The sequence below is a fragment of the Pocillopora damicornis genome, chromosome 1 (assembly GCF_964200805.1).
Source record: "Pocillopora damicornis chromosome 1, jaPocDami1.2, whole genome shotgun sequence".
In the NCBI taxonomy this organism is placed as follows: domain Eukaryota; kingdom Metazoa; phylum Cnidaria; class Anthozoa; order Scleractinia; family Pocilloporidae; genus Pocillopora; species Pocillopora damicornis.
The window spans coordinates 35,467,034-35,479,532 of NC_142670.1; the positions used below are offsets into that span (position 1 = coordinate 35,467,034).

Consider the following 12,499-nt stretch of genomic DNA (forward strand, 5'->3'; position numbering starts at 1 on the left):
CTACCTGTCTATGATCAAAATAAAAGGGAAACAGCGATTTTTATTCGAAAATTGCCGACTCTATGTAGATGAAGTTAATATAAAAATTGCTTTCTTATAAGATGAATACATATGGCTTCTGTAGTATCAGACGAAGAAGAAAGGAGACTTCGACTAAATACAAGCTAGCACGAGGTTTATTCATGAAAGCTGCTCTTTCAATTATTTTTTCTTTTTATTTCGTGTTCCTATTTTGGAATTCTTAGTCCAACAAAAGATTTTACAACCGGTTTATTAATCTTTCTTGTTGGCTTTTGCTGACCATAGACAGGGACTTTTTTCCCCTTTACCATAAAATATTGAAAGCTATAAAAAAGACAGCACTCGAATTCAATTTCTATTTAGATTCATCCATCAGTCATAAGGGTTCCAAGAATTAATATTTTTTTATGCTGATATTAGATGACATCAGCCTCAGTAACCAAAGTACATTATCTCAATTTCAGATTTAAAAAAGAGTTAACTCTCTCAACAGGAAATAGGTGTCGAGAAAAACAAAATTCATCATTTATGGACTATCCAGAATAAACCGTATAATAAATGATCTTGTTGTTTTCAATCTTGGTCCCAAACTACGTAATGGACCGATCAAGAGATTCGGCTTCTTTTCAATACACTTTTTTCTAGAGTTGGCTCTCACACTAGCAATGATTTCCAAAACTCAGGTGAAGTAATGGTCTATAGAAAATAAATGTCAATCAATTTCGTCGAAGATAAAAGCATACATAAACATAATTTTCTATTTGAATACAATTATTGCATTTCATTGTGTCTACATGTGTTTTGTTTACGAATCTCTGTTGGCTTGATGTAAGCTTATAGTGAATAAGAAAAAATTAAGCATATGAACTTTACTTCTAGAGCACACAACATTGTGATGGTATCTTCAATGGCCAAGTGGAGTTTCATCCTTGTTTTCTGTAAGCGCCTTGGCTGTTTACAACCATCATTTAAAAATTTTAAGGTTTCTCATTCTTTTTTTCTAATTATGAAGGAGGGGAGGCTCCATGGGTGGGGTGGACGCCACTGGGAAGGGAACAGAGATAATGAGTGGGATGTTCGTCGAAGGAGGGTACTGAAGAGTTAGAGGATGAACGAAGACGGCATCTGCTGAAAGAATGTATCATGCAACTTTTAGGTTTAAAAACTATGCATGTGAAATGGTCGCTTTCTTTGTTTCAAATTGTCAAGACGTCAAGATTGTCTCATCTGAGGTTGAAATAAGGATCTCTTGCATATTTTGCTGGTGCACTAATTTTTATGAGATTTCAATCTCTTTCAAGTTCAACAAAATTAACTCAAATTACAATTCAATAAAATAGTTCCAATGAAATGTATTTGAAAACCAATGATAAACCAACTTTTCTCTATCCTCGATACACTTTTTTTCACAAGGAAACTAGATTTACGGTCTTAATTCTAAATCGCTGGCACTTTTTCCATTTGGAATCGGAGACTCTTTGGTGCAGTGGCTATACTCCAAGCTTGGTGAGCCCTAGCCCTGACCGACAATTTATGTTGTGTTATTGAGCTAGTTACTTCACACAATGTCTGTGCTTATTTCTTCATTTAGCTTTTGTTTGTTTTGTTTCTGTCAAGCTAGGATAACCTCTGCGGGGTAATAAATGGATTTTTTTAAGATTTAATTTAACTCGAATGTTTGAAATCGTCATTCGTTTTGTCCCAGCTGGAGCAGAAGTCGATTTGTGGTATTACTTCACTCTCTCCTGCGCGGAGTATAAAATAAAGTAAAGTATATTTTTATTTAGGATTTGTTTAATGGTCTAAAATTCAATAAATGGAGTAATTGTGCTCGCAAGACAGAGCTCAGCTTTTTTGCAAACCACTGTCTTTTTTCTTGGTCTTAATGTATCATTTATAATTTCTTCATAATAACTATCAACTGTTTTTGTTGCAACCAGACTAATTGACTCGTTGCAGTTATTGCAGGTTTGATTGAGTATGATACGCAAGCACGTGCACAAGATTGGAAACGAGTCCAGGAGTTTGACGGGAAAAAATTTCTCTCAGTTTCACAGGGAAATTATGTGGAACTAAACTTTACAATACGCAGCGACATTCCACGACTATGTCTATGGGGATTTAATCTCGAAATTCGTGATGGCAGTAGTCAGTCAACCAATCTTCTTGGTGAATTCTGTGGAGATTACGGAACTGGAGTTGTGAGATCCAGTGGACGATACACGTGGTTGAAATTTATCCGGTCAGATCTCTATAACTTCGACGTATTCTATACCGCCAGATCCATCAATGAAACAGGCATGATGTTTCTTTCAATTAATCAATATATACCTATATATATGCATATAGATATATATCTATTACTAATTTTAAATTCCAGAAACAAGTAGACTTTTAGTTAATAGAGTAAGAGAAGTGGTAGGTTTTGAGCTTGGTAAAGAAGTAGAAAAAAATGTTTTTCGTCTGCTCTCGAGCGTAGGACGAAGAAATGAAAATTTCCAAAACTACGAGGTTTTATCCACTTTGTGAGATTATTTCGCCATTCCGCAACGAATTTCTTTACTTCTCTTGCTGAAAGCCAGGCTTTTTACTTTCACCTATGGACTCTTTTCCTTTTTATTTTTCTCCATTCACATGCTAGTTTTAAACGCAGACGGATAACAGAGATTTTCGCCCGCATTTCAATATCTCACCAAAATGTTCTTGAAAATTATAGTGAAATAAATAATGCTTAGTTTGACATCAAAAAAAAAAAAAATTAAAAGATAAAAAAATAAAAAGTTGCCACTCGAAGGTCCACCGTATCCTTAAATCCACAGACAGACAGGCGGAGACAAAGAAAGGGAAGGATATAAATAGAATCCGTATGTTACTTTGGCCTGAACACTGAATTGTGTCAGGGTTAGAATATTTTTTGATGTGCATGTATACGAATTATCCTCCCTAACTGTTTCTAAGGTTTTCTGCATACATACACCATAATAATTCAAACAATTGCTTTTCTTTTTTCTTTGAAATCTAATATAGTCAATCCTACGTTGGATCAAGCTACAAATACGCAGTATGTATTTTTTAACAGAACTTCTAAACTGTGGTGCCCAGTAAAAGGTGCGCCGGCTCCATACATTGTATGGAGAAAAGATGGTGTCACTGTTCAAAATAGTACCAGCATAACATTTCAGCTTCAAGTAACTTCAGAAGACAACGTGAATTACAGCTGCGAGGTAAGAAGAGATGGAGAGGTATTAAGAAGAAACATCAGCCTCAGAATTGAAGGTGAGGTATTATTGTTTTGATGAGGTATATCAGTACTTTGTATAATTGTATTATCTAAACCTGTACTTTTTCATTTGCTCAAAATTCTAACCACCCCAAAAACGTTTAAGCTACTTTGGTGGTTGGATCTTATTTGACCTTTCAAAAGTGATCTTTCTATATCCCTTTAATTTAATTCGTATGTTGTTTTTAGGTTTGAATGTTAATTATTGGCGTGATAGTTATCTGGTGAAGGGGAAGGCGTATATGATGATAACCAAAGGAAATTCACATTTGTACGCTTAAACTTGTTTCTATTCCAAGTGAAGTTACTTTGCCAGTTTGTCGATTTTGGCGCCTGCATAGAGTGTACCTGAAGTTCGTGTTTTCAATCCAGTTTTCATCTTTGACTCATGATCAGTTAATTTACATCGTAACTCTGAAGTGCTCGTTTAATCTTGGTAATTGTGATTTTACAGTAATGTTCTATCAAAATGAAATATTCTTCGTTGCCAAAACAACTGACTTAAGTCTTTAAAATTTGAAGCCTTTGTTGACGAATTTTAACGGCCAATCATTTCTTGCCTCATTTTAGAGTGCCCAGGCCCTTGCGAATGTGACGTCTTCCACCAAACTATCGTTAGTGTGAATTGTAGTGGAAAAAGGTTTAATTCAATTGCATGGAAATTTCCGCCTGCAATGTCAAAATTGTGAGTGTAATTAAACAGTTATAAACACCAAGAAAAGATTGACCCAAAGGACTGCTTCTCCACTAAAAGCCCTATTCTTAGAGGAATTCCTCTCATGCTATCGTAGACCTTATTCTCAAAGGAATTACTTTCATGTTATGGCAAGACTCAAATCGATTAGGATAACCCCAGGACAATGTAAAATGTACCATAACGGGTAGTCGAGTCGTGGGAATTCTTAACGTGCACAATGTTCTACGCTGGATTGGCTATATCCTCTTAGGATCTACAAGGAAGGGTTTGATCCTAAAATAATTTAAGAGAGATAAGTTCAAGAATAAGGCTTACATGTGGGATTCAGTCACTTTACTTGATCCTCCCTTAAAACTAGTAACGCGTATGTCCTGAACAGTGCGAATTTAACACTCAGTGTGTAGTTTAATAACAAAGTGGGAAATGAAGGATTTGCTTTATCGGGTTGATCAAAGAGTGTAATTAGCTGTCAAGCCACGCTAACGAAGAATCTAAACTCATTTTAAGTCTTAACTCTCAATTTCAACAAAGGTTGTAGCACACAGAGCTGAAAACGTTCCATAATACGTCACTAAAAAAAAGTGAAAACAATAAACTTATCAGTTCAGTTTGGTTTATCTGTTGACGTTGTGACAACATTTAGTTTGCGCTACTTTTTCACTTTCACTGGTGTAATAGCTGACCAGAAATCAATGTAACTATCTTGATGCCTGGGCTACAAAACATTTATATCAAGGCTAAAGATAAGGAATAAATTATTCGATCAATTAAATTTGAACCATAAAACAGTTGCCTAATACCAAAGGAAGTAAAAGAACGCCGATAATAAGAAGCACCGCATGAGCCAATTGCTAGCGCTGCTCTTAACATTGCAAAGTTCAGTGGCCAACTGGTGAGAGTGTTTGACTCCAGATTGACGGGTTCGGATTTAAGCCCTGGCCAGATCAATGTATTGTGTTTTGGGAAAAGACATTCTCTCTAGTCAGAGATCAAAATAGATACAGTGAAACTAAGAATAATATCCCTTCTCTTCAGAAAGTGGCAAAATATCAGGCAGTGATGGATCATTAGGCTGACGAGAGTAACCTATGATTCAAGATACGATATTAGTCATTTATTAGTTGTTTTCTTTATAAATTTCCTTATAGTTTTGACAATGAAGAGATTAGACGTTCAGGTGTCATTCTTATCGTAACGGTTGTGCTCAGCATGTACTTTACACGTTCTAACGTTATCTTGATAGGCACTTAAGCAACAACAAGCTGAGGGACTTGCCCCAAGGAATGTTCAGTAATTATACCCAGCTGGAGTGGCTGTAAGCCAAGACTATTTGTTATTTGTGTCAGACACGTTTGTAATGATTCTTGATAGGAATTTGAGTAACAGTGAACTAAAGGACTCCTTACCGAGTAATCTGCGGTTGTAATGTTGAGTCTTTCTAGCTCCCAAAAATCATGACTAACTTCGCCCAACCTTTACATGAACACCTAAAGTGTACCTGAACTCATTACTTCAGTTACTGTGTCAGTAACACGGACTGACGTGTGATCTTGTGGCCTGATCGTCCGGATGGGGGTAGTCCTGCGAAGGATTGTTGTCGACTGACAATATTTCTTTATTCGACCCTTAGGATAACCTCCACTGGACTTATCGAAACGTTGGAATTGGTTCCGATCACAATCCTTCGAAGCACCACTTTCACCCGCACAATAATAATTACCCGATAAATTCTTCTTTATTTGAAGAGCCTCCCCGCTAGAGATTGCGAAATCCCCCCCACCCCTGCTTTTTTAGTGTTAATGGGTATTTAACCAATGCCCCCTCCCCCTCCAGGTTCTGGGTTTACATAGAGCTCCCAAATCTAAGAATTAAGGCAGAGTCTCCAAAAATAAAGAAAAAATACTTAACGTGAAAATGGAACGAGCTCACTTACAGTTCTGGTTAAGCACAAAATAGGCTATATTCATGGCTGATAGAAAAGAAATGATTACATAGATTTGTTTGAGCCCCCCTATCAAAGCTCACACGAAAGTACAGCATTACCGGATGCACCCTTTGATTTAATGTAATTATCGAATACATGGTAATGAACACCACCCTCTATCAATTCTTGGCAGGGATATTAGCAACAACCAGTTGAAGGAATTACCATCAGGCATATTCAGTAACAATACCAAGCTGTCCGTCCTGTAAGTTAGGACCCTTTCTTCTTTTTGTAAAGAATGCCTAAGATCCATCTCGCACAGGGCAAGATAGATATCATATCAAAGCATGCAAGGAAATACAGCATTACTGGATACACCCTTTAATTCAATTAACGTAATTGTTGAATATATCGTAACACCACCCTCTATCAATTTTTGGCAGGACTATAGGCAACAACCAGTTGAAGGAATTACCATCAGGCCTTCTCAGTGACAATACCAAGCTGTACGCCCTGTAAGTTGGGACTCTTTCTTCCGTTTGTAAAGAATGCCTTCAGAGGAGAAACTTTCTTCTTGTTGCACTTGATTTTAAATCTGCTATAAAGTATACGTTTGTTAGGTAAAGAAAAATAAACAATAGACCATCAATGAAGCAACACAAAATAAGACAACTGGTCAGGTCGAATTTAACGTATGCAAGTCACAAATTTATTCTAACATTCAAGTTGAACCTTGTGGCGAAGTGATGTTATCTCACTTTTCCAGCTTCATAACAAAATGTGTAAAGCACTTAGTTGTTCTCAGTGCTTAAAAATTAAAAAAAACTAACAAGTTTCAATTAGTTTTGAGCCATATTATAATTCGTAATGCTACCTTAGGTTTCTTTATGTAAAAAACGGAAAAGAAGACATCGGTTTTTGCAGAATATGACTTTGTTAGGATATTAGAACATTAATAAATAAGAAATTTCTAACATCGTTACATAGTTCCTGCACTAAACTTTCATAAGTGGAGGCACATAGTTTGTCTTCTGACTTTTTATAGACCTGTTTCATACGTCCCCAGTATTAAACTAAATTATATGTAAAGTAAAAAGGACTATTCTTCTTAGTTTTAATCCTGCTGACATTTTAAAAGGAAGACAATAGGACGTAAACAGATAATTTCAGGGACAATAAGTGGCATTCAAGGCTTTATAATAATTAGACTGTGTCGCTAAAGTCACAGATTTGTATTATTGCTTGATACATTAGTCTTGATAGACCCGTCAGCCCCCGTTATAAAAAGCTGAGCTCGGAATCCATCTTACATGCAGGGAGGATGTAGTTTTTAATTACTTGGTGATTACTCACCCCAATAAAATCAAATTAATCTTTAATAATTTATACAGTCATCCATTCAAGCACTTCTCAGCCTTATTTTCTTTAAAGCGTTGAGTTGGGAAAAGGGGGAAGTGGGGGAATAGCCCTTAGAGGCCTATTTTTACTACCCAAAGGGAAGTGCGTCTCGTTGTGTCGTTCAATCGTCCTTGATTTCGATGGATGAAAAGAAAACTCAGGTACTACATCATTTATTCGAGTCTCTCATTAAGGCTCTCTAAGAGTCTTATTCATTGTGCATTAATTTTGGTCCAGAGGATGTGACCATCACTTCTGAATGCGGGTTGCAAGTTTCAATTCTGCGATAAAAAGACAATCTGTATAAAACAAGGTAAACTTTATTTATGCTGGAATGCTGATTATGCGAGGCTGTCGAGAGATGTACTTATTAGTCGCATCTTCTTCGTTTTCAATACATCTGCTTGTAATCAAGTGTAGATACCGGTCGTAAATTTCTCAGTAATATGCTATAATCGAGAAACATCCAATGTATGAACCTCGACTTGCATAAAATTATGCATATTTTGTTGTTTTTCCTCCCAAATTGTAGGAGGGTCTTGTAATGATAGGACTGTGGTGCAAGATATCGTGACCTTGTAGAACCATGTGTTTTTAAGCTAGTAGGCCATCAAACCTGTCAAAAATGAAATTTACACTCGAAGCTGGACATCTGTCGAGTAGCGTCTCCCATCACATACATCGCGTCAGAAGCCCTCGATATATACACTCTGGTTTAACCTTTACCTCCAAGGAAGAGAAAGGTAGGATCGATACAGTCTTCCAGATGTGGAATAATTACTGTTTGGCAAGACGAACACAATTTTCGAGCGCTAAACAAATTTCAGTCTTAGTAGAGCAGACTGACATGTAAGAATGTAAGTGGATCTGGACTCATGACCAGAGAGATGCCTTCGAAGAGATCAAAGACGCTGTTAAAAAAAAGCGGCAGAACTCAAGTACTTCAGGAAGGGTGACCCAACAGAGGGCCAAGGAGAATACGTCCAAGCATAGACTTGACTTTTTACTAATGCGGCATGATGAACCAGTGACCCTCCCGTTGGCAAAGAGGAAGTACTCTAAGATCGAGAAGTAATTATTGTTCCCGGCCTTGGCACGGAGCATACCCACCAATATGTGTTCGTTAAGAAAGTCATCCTGCGGACTGATCAAAAAGCCCTGGTCTTTATTATGCAGAAGCCCTTAGCATCAGCATCCAAGAAGCTAGAGTGCCTTGTTACCACTTCAGCAGTATGACTACGAGATAAGCTACAAGCGTAGGAAAAGGATGCTGCCGGCCGGCTATCTATCGAGAGCTTTCATGAAGGACTGGGAGCTTACCCGCGCAGAACAAGTGGTCGATAGCATTCATACCAACCATTTCCTTTCCGTTCCGGATCACCAACTCAATGAAACTCAGAGAGAGAAATTTGTGAGCCAACTCTACAGAGGCTAAAAAACACAACCTTGGATTGCTTTCCTGATACAAAAGATGATCTTCCAGCAGTCATCCATCCGAGCCGCTCTAGACGAGCCTCAAGCACCTCTGTTAGCAGACGCTACAATGTGACCTAACAACTAGACAAAGCCACAGCAGCTAAACCAAGAACTGGCCAGTCACTTTCTGTAACACCTAACAAGCTCCAAGCAGTGGAGACCAGACCATTAGATCTGGACGGTTGTCAAAGCCGTCAAGTTACTTGCAGGACTATGCTGACTATAGACCACCAACCCCACCCATCTACCGCTTAAGAGTTCATAGCCACAGAGTACATATCACTGACTGTAAGGCATGCAAATTTTGCTTCACGAAGCCTAATCAGGAGACGAACATGCCGGTTTTCTTTTAATCATCTCCTTTGAAGTCCGAAGCAAATTATTTTAAACGTAGTTTTTATTTTAAATCATGACTATACCTGGCATTATAAACCTGGACATAGCGTTCTTGTTCGCACCTGCTCAATTTAACAAGCTGTTTATAATTTTTGATATAACTAATGAGACGTTTTGTGTCATTTTTTTTAAATTTTCCACTCTTGTCCTTTATCGGTAACCATCTACAGAACTTCAAGAGGTCAGGGTTGACAAGACCACTCGAAATCATTGGGAATACTACTTTAAAGGAATGCTAACTCAGCTTTTATATGCACGATGTTGATGCTCAAAGGAACGATTACAAAATCATAAAAACAGAGGTAAACATTGTAAGTACTTTCGTGGCTAAGATCTAGAGACAGTCATTAACTTATTATTAGCGGTAAAGAGATCCTGTAATTGAGCAGAAAGTACCACACAGGGAGATCGGATAGCTATGGCGTTTTGTGCTTTAAGCATCCAACCTCTTATCACGAGTCTACAGGTAACGTCCACAGCAAAGCAGTGCTCGTTCGCCGATGATGCAGGTGGGACAGGCTCTACTACAGAGATGAAGAGATAGTGAGACATGTTGAGTACCTTGGGTCCAGACTTTGGCTACTTCTCAAACGGCAAAGAGCGCTGGATTATCGCAAAGCCGAACAAGAAAGAGAGTATGAAAGGAAACGGTCATTAACATGAGTGAAAGCGAAGATACATCTGGTCGCGGCGATAAGTTCACGGGAGTATCAGGAGGATTACATCAGTGAGGTGTCTGATTGGGTGAGCGAGGTAGTTTAATTGGCAAAGCTCGCTCAGAAAAGAGGCACAGTCATGCTATGCTGCTTTCACCTTCGGCTTAAAATATCCGTCGACCTACCTCCTCATAACCAGGATCTACTAAAGCCACTGGAGAATGCAATATCTCCACTACTTATTGTTGCAATAACGGAACGCAATTGTAATCAGCCAGATTAAACGGGACTTCCGTAATGCTGTCAAACTACAATATGACTGGCCAGTCCATGATATTCCCTCCTCATGTCCACGTGTGTATGCGGGAAAGTCTTTACGTTAGACCACGCCATGATTTCGTACAACGACATAATGAGCTGAGAGACCTGGACCCTGAACTCTTAAGTGCGGTATGCAACGATCTTAAAGGCGAACCCGTCCTTCAAGACATCAGCTGAGAACAACTGAACAGAGGAGCTAACAAAGCACAAGGCTGGTCATTCTTGCACATGGATTCTGCGAGCACCAACGATGTGCATTCTTTGACGTCAGGGTTTTTCCAACCAAATACCATGTCCTGGAAGAGCCTAGAGCCACAAAATATCTATGGTAAGTATGAGAATGAGAGGAAGCGACAGTAATCAAGGACAGTTCTCGACACTGAACATGGAACATTTACACCTCTAATATTTACCACAACCGGCGGAATTGGCTAAGAATGCTTGACTTCAGATAACACAGTTGTCTCGCGAAAATGATAGTTTTAGCGTAAAGCAATATGCAAAGTAGGGCAAAAACCTGTGTTTTCCTAATAAGATGCGCCTTCATCTACTCGCGGGGTCAAGATTAACGAGAAGAGTCGCTTGCGATGCAAAGAAAGCTGATTTTGACGTCCAGACAACAGAGAGAAGGAAGTGGACTCCGAAATTTTTAGATTTCATCAGTTTTTAATCGATTTTTTTAACCGTAGTTATTTTAAACATGGATTCAATTTCTAGCCAAATATTGCTTTATTTTATTAATTTTTTTTAAATAAAGATCAGTATTAAATCAAAGTACATACCTGCTGGATATATATAGCTTGGAAAGACCTGAGTTTGAGCTGAGTTTGTTAGTTACGCCGAAGATAAACACTGACTGGAAAAGACCATCAATGAAGCAACATCACAAAGTTTTTAGCCACTGTGAGCAAGCAGATAGCAGCAGCAGCGCATCAGTTCTCAGTCACAAACAGCGAAGCAAATCTTCACTTCTTTGGGCAAGTTCCTCCGAGGCTAGATCTTTGCGGAGATTTAGAAAACAATTGAAAAAATTGACTTCAAACATGGATTTTACCCTCCATTTACACTCGAAGCTGGAAGACTACGAGCAGCGACGTTCATCACATGTATCGGGTCAGAAGCCCTCGATGTCCTGGTTTACCCGGTAAACCAGGATATCAGGGGCTTCTGCTTTGCCTCTAAAGAAGAGAAAGGTAGGATCGATAAGAATCTTAGTTTCTTAGCGGATGTGTTTTTAGGCTTCATTCAGAACATGACAGAGATTTGTTGTTTTGTATTGTTTGCCCATAACGATAAAAAGTAATCTAAAAAAAAATTACAAAGGAACTAAAAAATCAGTTCCGCTTGAGCCAAGGGTCAAGATTCAAAAAACATGAAGAGTACAGGTTGACAAGGCCACTCGAAATCAAAGTGTGGTAATACTCAAAGGACCGATTACAAAAACAAAAAAAAAAAACCAACAGCACAAAAGTAAACGTTATAGGTACGTTCGTGGCTAAGACATGGAGACAATTATTAACTTATCACTGGCGGTAAAACGATCTTGTCACTGAGCAGAAGGGGTCACACAGGGAGATCTGGTCGCTATGGCTCTTTTTATTCTTAACGTCCAGCCTATGATCACGTGTCTACAGGTGGCGTCCACAGCAAAGCAGTGCCGGTTCCCCAATGATGACCAATTGCTGGGATAACGAAACGCAAGTGTAATCAGCTAGATACGGACATCCAGCGCCCCTATTTGCCCGGGAGGCGCCTGTGCCTTGCAAATCCAAGGCGGGAGTACGCTTCATCAGTCAAAGTGATAACGCACCTCGTCAAGCATCTCAAACATCTTTAACACACTAGCTACTCGACGAGTCTCTTAGTAAGTCGGCACACAACGTAATCAGTTCCCGAAAACCAGGAAAACTCAAAGATACCAGGGTAAGGGCACAACCAAAGATTAAGCTAGTGCTTGACCTGGCAGCTGAAAAAGGGTCATTGGTGTGGCTGACAGTACTTCCTCTCCGAGAAATGGGCTCCAATTTGATTAAGCAGGAGTTCTGTAATGCTGTCAAACTACAATGTGGCTGGCCAGTCGATGATATTCCCTCCACGTATCCAAGAGTGTATGCGGACAAGTCTGTACGTTAGACAACACCATGATTTGTAAACGAGGCGGATTTGTCATACAACGACAAATTAGCTGAGAGTTCTCGACATTGAACACGGAACCTTAACACCCCCAATATTTACCACAACCGGCAGAATGAGTGACTTCGATAAGAATAAAATATGATTGTACTCGAAAGTGGTATTATAACTGTTATTATGAATATCATTGTTATCAT

The 12,499-nt window shown here is 38.7% G+C and overlaps 1 protein-coding gene and 1 long non-coding RNA gene across 2 annotated transcripts in view; both read left to right on the forward strand.

The window, feature by feature from the left end:
• LOC149053527 (uncharacterized) overlaps positions 1-12,499 on the forward strand; it is a 79,348-nt gene that overhangs the window by 9,622 nt on the left and 57,227 nt on the right. The window lies entirely within an intron of this gene.
• On the forward strand, positions 5,768-7,306 carry LOC149053528 (uncharacterized). Its single transcript, XR_016185585.1, has 2 exons — positions 5,768-6,187; positions 6,366-7,306. It is a non-coding gene; the product is annotated as an uncharacterized LOC149053528 (long non-coding RNA).